The 13,935-nt window shown below is 36.8% G+C and overlaps 1 protein-coding gene across 5 annotated transcripts in view; it reads right to left on the bottom strand.

Moving 5' to 3' along the window:
- The window catches only part of C5H8orf34 (chromosome 5 C8orf34 homolog), a 375,498-nt gene that overhangs the window by 193,536 nt on the left and 168,027 nt on the right, over window positions 1-13,935 (bottom strand). The gene's annotated exons all lie outside the window — the stretch shown is intronic.

Here is a 13,935-nt window from a genome sequence, read left to right as displayed (position 1 = left end):
TATCATGAAACATGTGTGGGTAATCTCTTCCCACAGACAGGGCTTCTGTGTTGACATAGGTCCCATGTTCTTCTATGACAACTAAAGGAGAGCGATTCTTTACCATGTGACTAGTATATCATTTTCCAAGTTCCTGCCTGTGTCTCTCTATTAATTTTCAAACTCTCTGGACAGTTTTAATCAGCAGGACCAAATTTTCCACCTTATCCCCTTTACCAATTCCACCCCAAATTACAGACTTACTCATAGGTGTTATAATGTACAGGATACATCAAAATACTTTTAAACTATATCAATGTGAAATTCTCATTTCAATATTGAAAATTACTTTCCCCCACCCGTATTCCTTTTCTATGTCAGTGACACCCCCCCCACACACACACAGACATATCGAAATCATCTTGGTCTCCTCCATCTCCCCCACCTTGCTGGTAGAATCAGGTTCCATCTGGATTCCTGCACTCTCATTTTTGAACTCCAGATCTAAAGATGACTTGCACTTCTACCACTATGCAACCAGCAGGAACATTTCAAAAATGAAAATCTTATCATATTCTGTTTTCAATGAATGCCCGCTTTCATAGCTTCATCCTCCCCCACTCCATCTTCTCATAAGACGACAACTCAATTCTGCCACCTGACACCCTGTGACGCCACTCTCCTTTCTGTGAAGATGTCAATCTCTCCCCCAGGTGCCTTATCCATCTTAATATTGCTATGCCACATGGATCTGTATCTGCTTGATTTTTGTCTTTCATTCTACTCAACCTTAGCAGTATCCTGTTTTCTATATTGTTGAATTCCTATGCATATGCATGGAACTGCCTCATTTGGTTCTGTAGTTGATTATCTATCACAAGATGTAGCATGACCAGTGACCATAACAGGTGACTGCATATAAGATCAAAATCCTTCAGCGGCACTGTTATCCAATTATAATTACATTTAATGAGCAAATGTCTTTTGCTAAAAAACTAAAAATTCCTTACTTTACCAGTGTTTTTCCATTCCTGTCTCTTCATCACCACCTTACCATTCATCTTTCTAACAATTACAAAAATGTTCAGGTAATTAAACTCTCCATACTGGCACATTTTATGATGAGACAAAACGTGGGGACTAGTAGGTTAGCAATTTTCTTTCCCAGTTTTTGGTGGAAATTGTAAATTATTTTATGATAGACGTATTTTAGTTTTGCAAAAATGAATGCAATATATATTTGCTTTCTAAGATTTAAGGAAAATACTAAATGGGTTATATTTAGAGCTAGTCACCAAGTTATAGTTGAAGTCCCCAATAACATGAAGAGTGAGCAATCATCTAATTCCATCTAAGTCAGGGAGCACACATACATGACCCCCGAAGAGAGCCGCATTTTGGTCTGTGTTGACTCAGAACAAGAGTGGGCAGGGTTAGTACAGCATTCCCATATGTTCTTCTATAACTCCTCCTTTTTTTTTCCAGTATTAGCATTCAGAATTCATGAATGACAACAGATAGATGGCAGCCAGAGTCACAGAGGACGAATTTCTGACCCATGAGCTTTTTAAGCATCAGTTTGTATTTCATGCAGAAATTTTCCACTTAATCTTTTTCTAGTTATGTGGTCATTGTTGCTCAAGTGGCCAAAATATCAAGGCTGAGAATATTTAAAGATATTTCTTAACCATCTGTTCTCAATTCTCAGTCTTGCATCTCTGTCTGCCAAGGGCCTGTCCACTATTGTTCTGTGTATGCCATGGGCACCTGGTTGAGAAGCTCCAGCATTCAAATCTCATAACATAAAACAGCATGTGGGGGGAAGGGGATGTGCTTCTGTGGATGGAAAACAAAGTAGAAACCATAGGGGAAAGTTGCAAATACTCTCAGAACACCAAGGCCTCTCAGCTCCTCTTTGGGAAGCCGATTGCTGAAGTCACACATTTATCCAGAGCTTGCTGGGTGGCAGGCACCATGTGAGGAAATTAAGCACATTCTAACAGCCCTCGAAAGCAAAGTGGTGGTGTTCTACTTACCTGCAGCATCTGGATGGGCATGCAGCAAGGAAGCACCAAAAAGACACAGTAACATCCTTGTCCTGATAAAACACCTTTTTCCTTGGGTAAGCAGTTTCACTATAGATCCAATACACAGTAACTTGAATCTAGACCATTATGAAGCAGTCTGTAAGTTGTTTCTTTTAAATGTAGATCATTTTGTTCAAATTTTTGGGTATCAACCTTAAAATTGGCTTTTTCAAGGAATCAGATAATTAGGCAATTTAATTTATAAGAAAACGATTCATGCACAATGAAAGTTAATAGGTTTTTTTTTCACTATAAAATTATATGCCTAAGACTATTTGCTGCCTAAGAAAATCCAAATATAAATAGGTAGCAAGATAATTAGAAAACACAAAAGCTAGCAAAATTTATTTTACAATTCAGGAAAAGAAAGTACTTTTAGAAGTAAAATTTAGGCATTACATAGATCCAAGACATCATCACCCCCCATGAATTTATTAATGCAGTGGAATTCAATAAAATAGACACTTTCTCATAGATATTTACAGCTTTTTTATATATAGAGATGACTTACAACCACAGTCAAAAATAAATTTAACAACTTGGGTTTGAGAAAATTTATTATAAGCGTTCTTATTTTATGAGAAACCAAGCATGGCTTCCTATCAGCTAATAGGAATGGATTTCTGTAGAAAGGAGTGTGTGTTGATAGAATAGGACTAGAGGATGGCGAGCATCAGTGAAGCTTGTGTTAGCCATGACACGGAAATTCAATTGATTTCCACAGGTCATTTGGGGACAGAATACATTGTACCTACAAATTACATTAGAAAACTTATTTAGTTTAAGAATCCAACAAATTTGTGATTCTCTACAAGAAATTTTAATGTAAGTTTGACCAAGAGGGAGAACAGAAGTAGCTGACCAACCACTGTCCTCATCCGTGGAGCCTTGTGGGCATGGTCTGCATGTGTGGTCCTCATCTTCAGTGAGCCTCAGAGATGTTGCACGCTCTCTCCCATCCCACCACATGCTCCTCCTGAGCGGGATCCTGGGATCTCCAAAGCATACTATGCTTCTTCCTTTGATTCATATGCTACATGCGATCTATACAACAAGGTCACAACTTCCTCTCAAGCTCACAAAGTTTGAACTGTTAATAAGTTTCAAGATGATAATCAGGGAATTTACAGAATCATTTCTCGCAAAATTACTATGAACAATGTCAGATGTGGGGGCTCATATTTTTATTTTCAGCCCCCAGAAGGTAGAGGCAGGTGGATACCTGTGATTTTGAGGTTATCCTGGTTTACAGAGAAAACTCCTGGACAGCCTGGGCTATGTAGAGAGACCTTGTCTCTCTCAAAACAGCATCGAGAAGAAGAAAGTGAAAGATCATGAGCTGTACTGTTGAAGGGAGTGTATGCTGATAGAAGAGTGGATGATGGCTAGCACAATTGAACCTGGTGGTAGGTGTGGGAAGGAAATTCAGTTGACCTTTAAAGGTCATTTGAGGATGGATCCAATTTTATTATAATGTATGTTTAAAGACTAAATAAAATGCTTAAATGGACAAACAAAAGGATATCCATAATCCAGAATGGAAGATTGAAAAATAGAAGGAAATAGCAACAGATGAATTTGAATTTAAATGTAGTATGTGACTACACATTAAAGTAAAGCCATTGGAACTAAAAGTATCAATGGACAATATAAGTACACATCAGAGTTATAGGAAAAACCCAAGAGTGGAATGGGATGTTTTAATAAAGCATTAACAAATTGACAAAGTTTTTTTTTTTTTTAATTTTAAATAAACTGCTGTCATCATGCAGAGTCAAATTTGTGGTAAAACAGCAATCATCATACACTGTGGCATCAGGGTAAATTGGTTCAATGACTCCAGAAACACATGGAAATTTGAACCATATATAAGATGTTTATGCTGCGTGAGTCAGAAAATTCACATCTGTGTGTATTCTCTTTAAGAATGTGTGTTATGGGGTTGGAGAGATTGCTGAGAAGCTAACAGCACTTAGCACTTTTGTAGAGGACCCAGGTTTTATTTTCAACACCCACATGACAGTTCACAACCTTTTCTAACTCCAATTCAAGGGGATTCATATCCCTCTTCTGGCCCCCACAGGCACTGTATACACATTGCGCACATGCATACACAGTAACAAAACATCCAAATACATGAAAGAAAAAAATATTTAAATAAACTGAATGCATATCTCCGGGAATATCACTTGTAACTGAAAGAGGATTTTTTTTATTATCTAGAATAATTTTGCACAATACAGGGTATTTAAAATCCTTGGCACTTGCATAATAGAAACTAGTAGCAATCCCAGATATTTTGGCAAATGAAGATGCCTACACATATTTGCAGGCACCCTGGATTGGACAGTACTCCACTTGGTTGAAACACTTACACACTAATCAAAGTATGAAGATGAAAGTGGATAAATATATTTTATAATATTCATTCTACGGAATGCAGAACATCCGTCATTCTGAATGCACTAGATGTACAATTATAGGTATAGCACATACAATTCATTGTCAAAGAAACTACTGTAACCCTATGTATAATATGATGCCGTGTTCATAGTGAATTATTTTAGGTTCATTCTCCACCACCTGAAACAATGGAATAAAAGAGCAAAAACCAACTTGGTGCTGCCACTATTTCCAGAGAGGACCGGGTGAAGGACTGGAATTAGAGGGAGGAGAGAACTAATTGCATTTTTTCTAAAATATTACTTAAGAAATTTTTAACAAAATGTTGACATTTACAAATCTACTGGTAAGTACATTAGACCTGATTGATCATTTTTCTACAATCTTGTCTGTGTATGAACTATTTAATGATATTTTACTTAAAAGCACTTGACAAGGCTATTAAGACACAGTTATAAGTCAGGGAAGAGAAATCACATGGAGAATCTTGTCACAAATGGGTTGCTGACAAGAAATGACTACCTTTCTGGAATCATGGGACAAACTGGGGTGTTATCTGAGAACCGGAGAGGGTTAGTAAGGAGTCTAGTGGAAGAAACCATTGAAAGATACTTCTGAGAAGTCAGGAAAATGAACCCAAAAGGAAGAAACGTAATGGAAAAGAAATGTTTGTACCATGTCTGTTATTAGAAGGGTATGCTCGCAAATCCAAAGAAAGTCTGACTTCTCTAAACATGAGGTAAAGTTCCAAGAATTTAAATACAAGGCCAAATCAAAATTCTAGAAAACAAACATGAAAATGGAATGGACTGGGGAAGAAATAAATAGAAACAGGTGTTTAAAGTAAAATTCTTACCATGAAGAAGGCTAGAACTAGGGATTAAACTTGAGCTTTGTTAAGCTATGTTAAAAACCAAAAACTCCAAATTAAATACACGAATTCTACACAGAAAAAATGTTTAAGGAAAAAAAAGTGGAGAGAATAACAACCACCCATTAAACATTTTCCTAGTACCATGCAATAAGTGCTGTTCCATACATCTTCACTCTCTCAGGCTATACAATGGTCTGAATGGCATTCATATGTTGCAGATGAGGGAAATAGATTATATACCTTTGTATATGTGTCTGTGTGCATGCACAATACTATATCCTGTTACATAAGAGTGTACCTGTTATATAGATTGTCATATAGCTTATATGCTTGTATGGTCTATGCAACAAGAATACTATACCATACAATAGCACTGTAAAACACTGCTCTCCTCCAATATCTTAGCACTGTGTGTCTACATGCATGCACAGTACTATAGTATGCTTGCTACATATATTATACTTGTGCATGTGTGTCTATGTGCATGCAGGGTTCCATGATTCGTTTGTTACACATTTGGGTCCTATACCTTCCAAGGGCTATGACCTTGTCCAGGTCACTAGATCTCTCTGAGCCTCAACTGCAAAGAAGTGATGTCACTTACCATGAATGAGGATTATAAAAGCTAAATTCCATGAATCATGTAAACATTAAGTATAGTGGCCAACTTTTATTTAAATATTTAAATTTCATCAAATTTATATCTATTTTATTTTCACAAAAATTATAAAATTTCTAATGCATTAAGTTTTCAAATTTGAGGGTTTTCTAAAATTTGTGTGTATGTATGAGTACCAGTCTCTGTGTGTGTCCACATGTATGTAGGCATGTCCAGCTGCAAAAGATGGCACCAGATTCCCAGGAGTTACAGGCAATTGAGATCTGACAGACATGGGTGCTGGGAACCAACCTTGGGTCTTCTGCATGAACAGCCAGCACTTTCACCCACTAGGCATCTCTCCTACCCTGATGAACTGACATTTACGTTACAGATCTGTCGGTATTTTCTCGTATTTTTTTTCTTTTCTTCAGCTCTTTTATCTTATGGCACACACAGAAAAGAGAATATTTAAGAGACTTAAGATGTGATGCTGTTATTATCTATGCAAATCTTTCTCTTTGCTTTTGATTGAAGTTAAATTTCCCCAATTATTTCATCTTACTCAAAGCTAAACTCAGAAGAGCGAGCCTCCAGCACAGAACTGCAAAGCACTGCAAACTCCCAACGTCTTCCCTAGCACTGCGTTCTGGAAGGCTCACCTTCCACAGTTCCTTTTCTCTAGTGCATCATGTCTACCTGCAGAAAGCAGTTATGAAGCAACTAAAAGACAATGAACCAGAAACAAACCCATCAATTTAAAGAGTGTAAGAATCACAAGCAGATTCTGATGTGGCAGGCTGGCGGGTTACTGGCTATGCCTTTTAAATCCATGATTATTACACTAAAGAGTTTAATAGACAATGTCATCATAATACAAGTATAGGTGGTCAGTATATCCACAGCAGAAATTCTAAGAATCAAGGAGAACTCTTGGCTATCATACACATTTTAAGAGAAATGGAGGAGAGTCTTGATGGTCTCATTGGTAGGCTGAGCATGGGAGCTTGGTTGGAGAAAGGATCTTTAAGATGCAGGATTTATAAATAAAAGAAAAAGTGGAAAAATAAAAGGATTAGAATTCCCAAGAACAGTGGAACAACTATAAAAAAAAAGAAAAGAAGATAATGGAAATGCCAGTGGAGGAAAAGGAGGGAAGGAGGAAATGAGGAAGGCAGGAAGGAGTGAACAGAAATGATATTCAAAACAACTGAAAATTCCCCCCAGGTTAATGTAATACAGAATCAGGATTCTCAGAAAACACTAGGCAGGATGAGTGCCCATGACATTATAGTTAGGCACATTATATGCAAAGTGTAGAAAATCAAACAAAAGAATAAACCTTGAAGAAGCTAGGAGAAAAACTTAAAACTACCACCCACCTTGTCAGAAATTGTGTCCACAAGAAGAAAGATAAGTGAAATATTTAAAGTATTGAAGTGGGAGAGAAACAGCCCCCTATCAGCCCAAATTCCATAATGTATATAATTGCCTGGAATGGAAAAATTACAAACTCTGCTGTAGATCCTAAGAAAGAAAGACTGCATATTTGATAAGAAAGCGGAGAAACTTAATCACATAAATGTTCAGTTGAGAGCAAGGGGCTGGGGCAGAAGCAATGGGACTGCATTTAACAACACTTGCTGCTCTTCCAGAGGACCTGGGTTCAATTCCCAGCACCCACATGTTGGCTCACAGCCATCTGTAAACCCACTTCCAGGGAACCTGATACCCTTCTCTGGCATTTGTGCATACAAGGCGTGAACATAGTACACATAGATACACGATGCCAGCAAACCCTAATGAACATAAAATAGATAACAAAAGTGAAAAGCAGGAGACAAGTAGAGTATATGTGAACAGGACTGTGTAAACTCAGCACCTGGACAACTGAGATAGGAGAATTGGAAGTTGGAGAGGAGCTTGGGCTACATTGAAAGTTTCAGATTAGCTAGGGCTCCATAGTGAAACCCTGTCTCAAAATACACCCTCCTCTGCCTTCCAGTCCCACCAAAACCCATCAATAATTTAAAAAACACATAAAACTAAAAGCAAGCAAACAAAAAGCCCAAGAGCTTGAAGAAAGGTTGAAGATAATAAGAATAAAATGCAAAGACAAGTCATATAGTCAAACCAGAAATGGTGGCTACTAATACAATTACATCAGTCACTAATTTAAGCCTCAGAAGCCTAAATTACACCTCATTAGAAACTTAGGTTGTCAGAGTTATCATAATTGGATTATATTCTCTAAGAATTATTCTTTTAGTAAAAAACAGGTGCATAATGATTAATACACATGAATATAGAAAGACAAACGGTACTGACCCTGAGATCAAGAGAGAAGGAGCAGCTGTGTTCTAGGCTGACCAAATGCCAGAGTAGCCAAGCTTCAGGGATAGAGAAGGAGATTTAATAATGATGAAAGTGTTGATGCTTCAAAAAGATATAATGATACTTGATATTTATGCACCTCACAAACCAACATTGAAATGTGTGAGGTAAAATTGGATCGAGTTCCAAAATGTAGAAATGAATCCACTAAAAATCAGAAATTTCAAAATCATCACAATTTCATTTCAGGAACATCAAATGTTCAGTTTAATTTTGGCTCTCAATATTATACTATTATGGTTTATTCCACAGAAGAATTAGTGCTTTTTAGATGTGCAATATGTAACGAAATATACAGACAATGTATGCACAGTTTTGTAAATCAGATATATCTATGCATCAAGGTATAAAATATTTCCATCACCCCAGGAGGTTCCCTTGTGCCAATATCAAGTCAGTCCCTCACCCTCTACTATTCTGAACTACTGACCATTAAATTTACCTGTTCTTAAATGTATTGTTAATAATTTAATTGTGAATGCAATCATTGCCGTTTGGTTTCATTTGCTCAACAGTGTTAGTGAATGCCTTGGGTTACTCACAGTTCTAGAGGCTTAAGTGCCCAAGTTCAGGATCCAGTTAGCACACACTCAGTGTATATTCAAATATCTTAACCTTCACGTGTCCTTGGAGATTGTGAGAGAAATGTCTCTCATAACAAGTGTCAATCCTGTCTAATTAGCACACACCACATGTGACTCCATTTAAAGTTGATTATTTTCTAAGAGTTCTATCTCAGGTTGCAATAACATGGGGTTAGGCTTTCAATCACATAGATTTCTGGGGACAGAACTCAGTTGATGGCAATAAAGATCATCCATATTCTTACACGCACAGATGCTTTACTTCCACTTTTTACTGCTGACTAGTGACCTACTGTGTGGATAGGCCACAGCTGTTGATAGGATCACCAAGTGACGGGCACTTGGAGGGTTTTCTACTGAGAGCATTTTCAGTAGTCCACTTTTTGACCCAGTACATTCATGACAAGTTTTATTTCTCCTGGAAACCTGCAGGGACTTTTAGGTCATAAGGAAAGCATATACTCAACTGTATAAGAAACTGTCCAGACACGCTCTCAGCAATACTTGAGAGAATTGATTGCTCCATACGTGTATGTTTGCTGTTTGGTCTTTAACTTGAGCTGGTGAGAGGTGGTACCTGTGTTTGAAGTCCTTTTACCTGGTGGCTGATGACGTTGGGACATCCCTTGTATGTTCCTTACACATTTGTCTATTTGGTATTGTCAAGCTTTTTACTTAGGCTTGTTGTCCTATAACAAAATGCCTTTGTGTTGATGCTGAAGATTTGCTGGTACAGCCTTTGTCAGGCGCTTGTCGGGGCTGCTGCTGGTTTCGATGTGGCAAGCCTTCAACATCTTTATTTTTCCCCTTTCTTTTCATTTACCTTGTGAGAAGAAACTCACAACTTTAATGAGTCCTCATTTGACAGTTTTTTATTTTCTTCCTAGCAAATTTTGTGATCTCCAAGAAAGTTTTGCAAAGAACAATATTATGAATTCTGCACTTCGGGGCTGGAGAGATGGCTCAGAGGTTAAGAGCACGGACTGCTCTTCCAGAGGTCCTGAGTTCAGTTCCCAGCAACCACATGGTGGCTCACAACCATCTGTAACGAGATCTGGTGCCCTCTTCTGGCCTGCAGTCATACATGCTGTATACATGAATTCTGCACTTTATGTTAAAAGTCTAAAAGTCTGTTTTTATAACTGGGACTCATATTCATCTGAAAGTCACTTTTAATGGCATAAAGCAGATCTGAACTCATTTATTTTTGTCACTTTACTCTTCCAACTTTTACTGCTGACTATTGATCAACTGTGTGGATATGCCAACAATTTTAAAGTTGTTTTCTTCCTCTCTCAAACCACATTAACTAAAAGCTAATTGGCCATATAAATGTGGAGGTTTCCTTCTAGCCCCACCTCACACCACTCATCCGTGCTTACATCAATGCCTTACTGTCCTAATTGTTGTAGCCATAGGTTACATCTTGACACCAGAGACTGTAATTATATCCATATTCTTTTTTCTTTATTGTTTTATTATTTTGGCCACTGGAGATCATTATTTACATATAACACACATACACACACCATACACACACCACATGCACACATCGTACCACACAGAGACATACACACATCGCACCATACACACACACACATATACACACACTCGCACATCACACATACATATACACACATACACACACACACATACACACCCCCCACACACACACCACATATACACACACACATACACACACACATCACACCATACACACACACACATATACACACTCGCACATCACACATACATATACATACATACACACACACACATACACACCGCACACACACACACCACATATACACACACACATACACACACACACACACACACCACATACACACACACACACACACACACACACACACACACACACACACACACACAGAGTCTGGTCAAAACTGCAATCCTCCTTCCTCAGCCTTTGAGTGCTGCATTACATGACCAGTTTCTTTTCGTTTCATATGATTGAAATACCAAGTGTTTTAACCTTTCTTTCTACAAAACTCTGTTTTCTTTAAGGCATTTTTTGGGGGGCTGTTTCCTTATCATTGTGTGCTATTGGTCTGTTACTGTTCATCGTGGACTGTTTGTTTGTTTGTTGTTAGTCTCCCTTCGGTATGTGTCTCCTGTGTTACGATGAAATACAGTGGGTATCGATTTCCAATACTTGCCTGGGCAACATAGCTAGACATTCAACTCAAAAGGAAAAGAGAAAGGAAGAGGAGAGGAGGGGTAAGGAGGGGAGGGAAAAGGAGAGGAGCTAAGAACATTATGATTTTAGAAGTGGTATAAGATCAATATTGAACATGTACAAATTTTCTTATCATGTTTTCTTTCTTTTATAATCAAGAAATTACTTAAATCTTTGGATACTAAACAAATCAACACTATTAAATTAGATAATAAACTTATAAATATTGGTATTTTGATATCATTAAGCTTTACCGCAAGAACTGTTTTAAACATTTCTGTTAGAAAATCCATGTGTTTCCATGTGTATTGTAAAAGAAATATTGCTTTTTGGAATTTTACTTTTTCTTTTAAATGTATGTTCTTAGATATCTCTCTGCTTGTCTTTCTCTCTGTGTGTGTGTTTCTCTGTCTGTCTGTCTGTCTGTCTGTCTGTCTGTCTCTCTCTCTGTTAAAAGCTTTTATGTGGGAAAGTAATCCTTCTCTCATTTTCAACTTCTCTTATCAAAACAGAAATGAAGTTGCTCAGAGTTTGGCCCTCTTAGGCTAGACAAATAGAGACGTAGTATCCATCTTAAACTATAAAACATGCCTTTAACTCAGCTACCAAGATACAGGACTCAGATTGTATCACAGTAAAGCATTGGAAATAATTGAGTTTTCTAAGCCAGTCTCTTAATGCCAAATCTCCCATTCACATTGTAAGATCCACAGACCCTGTGGTCTGGTCTGTAGTTCCACACCTCAGATGCCATCTTTCCATGATGTAGACCTGCCAGTGATCATGACTATAAATAATGGAGGCAGATGACCTGGCAATAAAACCCAAAGCATCTCAAAGACTTTTAGCTTTCGGTACTTTCAAAAATATTATGAATATTCATTCACATTGCTGAAACGAATTGTTCAACTAAATTATCAGAAGAATTTGAATGTGGTAGTGGTCTTTTATAATATCAGTATGTTTTTTTTTCTTTATTGCCAGAGTTTGTTCTAAAGCAGCAAGGAAAATTGGCTTCATATGTTATAAAATTTCAGAAAGTTTTCAGTACCCATTTTAAAAAGGCAATTAAAAGACCAACATCAAGATGACAGAGCTTGTAGAAATATTTTCTAAATATATGGAGCAAACTTAGGTGTTCCTGTAGTCTCCTTTTCTTTCTTTCTTTCTTTTTTTTCCCCACACGAATTCAGTTTTACACATTAAAAGGAAAGAAGAAAAGAATTCACTTAAGAACTACATGGGTTTTCTAGCTTGCCTGTTGGTTGAAAACTTTCTCATGAGTTATTTTACTTAAGCTTTACAAAACCTTATAGAGTGTGCATTTTTATTAATCCCGTTTTTTCTAACAACAAACCTGCAGGGCACTCCTGTTCTCAGTCTTACCCTCTGGAACAGTGGCCAAGTGTTCAACCAGCTGTGTGGACACAGAGCTCACGCTCTTATGCTAACTCCATATACACTGTGCCATTCCCGAAAAGTTAATTCCCTAGGCTTAATGTGAGTTTTACTTTATTGCACTAATATTACCCTACACTAATATTTTGAAACACACAGTCTCTAAATGCCAATAGTTAAAAATAGCCCATTGAATTCCCTACTGGTGAGGCTTGGAAAAATCAGACTTTAAATAAAACTTTAAGTGAAGTCTAAGATTTCATTCTAACGTGGACAAAGCCACCACATCAACAGAGGCATTCAGCTAGACTTTGTAGAAAGGAGATAAGTTAAAAAGTAGAATAGAAATGATTAAACTTTACTGAACCCCATCAGAGCACCCTTATATCTCCCATTATACTCCTTAGTGGTTTTTTATTTAAAAACTTTACATCAATAAATGGGAGTATTTATTGTTGTTAAGGATATTTCTATTTCTGAATTCCGGAGAATATGATATTTGAAAAAGTAAGATATTCATTCCAAAAGAAATTTACTCATAAGAATATTTTAAATATTTGGGATTCCCCAAAAATATACATACAGCATAGTTGTTAATGGTTTCTGAAGCTGGTTTTATTTTACAAGAACAACTGTTTGGGGGAAATATTTGGCAAGTTTTGTCAACATTCTTTTCAGCATTCTATGTCATTTAAGGATTCTATTAGAAAATGACTAAACACGTGGTTAGGCATATTACAATATAGAAATATCTGAAACAGATTCCTTTAGCTATAAAACCAGATTTGAAAAAAATCAGAAGAATTACATGTTTTTAATAAGCTTTGATTTGACGTTAAACTGCAAACAAATACTAAATTATTTACAATTCATTTGTGTCAACTAATAATAATGTAACAAAGTTGTGATTCAGTGTGGTTTTCAAATGACTCTCATATAATACGAAAAGTTCACATTTAAATTACATGAAAACAATGACCATGGCTGAACAAATCATCTGAAATATCACATCATCATGTATGAAGTATTTGTAAAAGGAAAATTTATTTCTAAAGCAACAAAACTCTAATAATATTTAAGAGTAGTATGGAATTTGGCTGATTTTTCTCATAAAATGAGTTAATACAGAACCAAAATTGTTCAAATATTTTATATCTGTCAGCATAACTTGAAAGCACTATTAAATCTTGTATATTTTAACAACACATTACTTGATCTGTGATGAATCATGAAAACATGAATTACAGTTCTAGATTTTCATTTTTTAAAATATTTAGTTACTTTTACCTGCATTGGTGTTTTGCCTGTGTGTATGTCTGTGCCGGAGTGCCAGATACTCTGGAACTGGAGTTACAGACAGTTGTGAGCTGATATGTGGGTTCTGGGAATTGAACTAAGGTCCTCTGGAAGAGCAGCCA

Source organism: Peromyscus leucopus, chromosome 5 (genome assembly GCF_004664715.2).
Source record: "Peromyscus leucopus breed LL Stock chromosome 5, UCI_PerLeu_2.1, whole genome shotgun sequence".
Taxonomy (NCBI): domain Eukaryota; kingdom Metazoa; phylum Chordata; class Mammalia; order Rodentia; family Cricetidae; genus Peromyscus; species Peromyscus leucopus.
This window is presented reverse-complemented; position numbering and strand designations above follow the sequence as displayed.